The 1,025-nt window shown below is 36.8% G+C and overlaps 1 long non-coding RNA gene across 1 annotated transcript; it reads left to right on the top strand.

Annotated features, from left to right (window-relative positions):
* Window positions 1-710, top strand: LOC109592837 (uncharacterized). The gene is made up of 2 exons (XR_002190580.1): window positions 1-88; window positions 380-710. It is a non-coding gene; the product is annotated as an uncharacterized LOC109592837 (long non-coding RNA).
* The last annotated feature ends 315 nt before the right edge of the window (window positions 711-1,025 follow it).

Here is a 1,025-nt window from a genome sequence, read left to right as displayed (position 1 = left end):
AAAGTACTGATATACCAGGAGAAGCAAGGACTGGAGACTGATGCTGATATTATTGTCAAGATATTTGTTGTGTTTGCTAAACCAACAGGTAACAAGAAATACTACATGTACATGTACATGTATAGTGTTTAATAATTACATTTGCGTACCTGCACACTAAGTTAAAATTAATAAGATTTTGTTGATTTTTACATCTTTAACTCCTAAAATTTTAACTCTGCTTTTGTATGGTTGATTTTTGGATCATTGCAAATGGCTCCCATTTTGCCAAATCCTACTTGCCAAGTTTTATTTGGAAAGCAATTTTATTCAAGAAGGAAATAGTCAAAATTAATTAAATAATAATTTTAATAATATCTGCTTCTTTTTTGTTCTGTAGAAGCTGAGAGTACAGTCAAGTCGCTAAACGGAAGGTGGTTCGGTGGTCGTGTTATAACGGCAGAGCTCTACGATCAAGCGAAATTTGATGCTAACGACCTTTCACACTGAAAGACTGTCACAATCAAGAAAGAAGAGAATTAAAATCTCTCTTCTTCTCATCAAATTGTCTCCTTGACATTTTACAAATGGATTGATACACACACATGTACAAAACAAACTTGTGAAATACCTCTCTCTCTCTATCTTTTTTTTCTCTTTTTTATAAAATTTTAAAATGTAGTAAGAATTAATTAATTTGGAGCCATTACTTTGTGTGGTCAAAACATTAATGTTAGAGTATACGGGAATATCCGGAAATCACGAGCATTCAGTATGAGGGGGACCATGGCTATGGAAGAGGAAAGTGGTTACTCTTTCTCTTCTTGCGTGAGGTATTTCTCTAAAGGGACCATATTCTCCTCCATCTTTAACCTCCTCACGACTTGTATTGGTGCTGGAACCCTCGCCCTCCCTTACGCTTTCAGTCAAGGCGGCCTAATTTACAGCAGCATAGTCTTCTTCATGGTAATGGTAATGGCTATCCTGGTCGGGTTTCTCCTCTACGATGCTAAAAAGTACTCGCACGAGATCTGCCCCGGGCTGGA

The sequence above is a fragment of the Amphimedon queenslandica genome, unplaced genomic scaffold, assembly GCF_000090795.2.
Source record: "Amphimedon queenslandica unplaced genomic scaffold, v1.1 AMPQUscaffold_3773_Cont24237, whole genome shotgun sequence".
Classification (NCBI taxonomy): domain Eukaryota; kingdom Metazoa; phylum Porifera; class Demospongiae; order Haplosclerida; family Niphatidae; genus Amphimedon; species Amphimedon queenslandica.
Note: the sequence above shows the minus strand (reverse complement) of the source record. Positions and strands in the feature narration are given on the sequence as shown.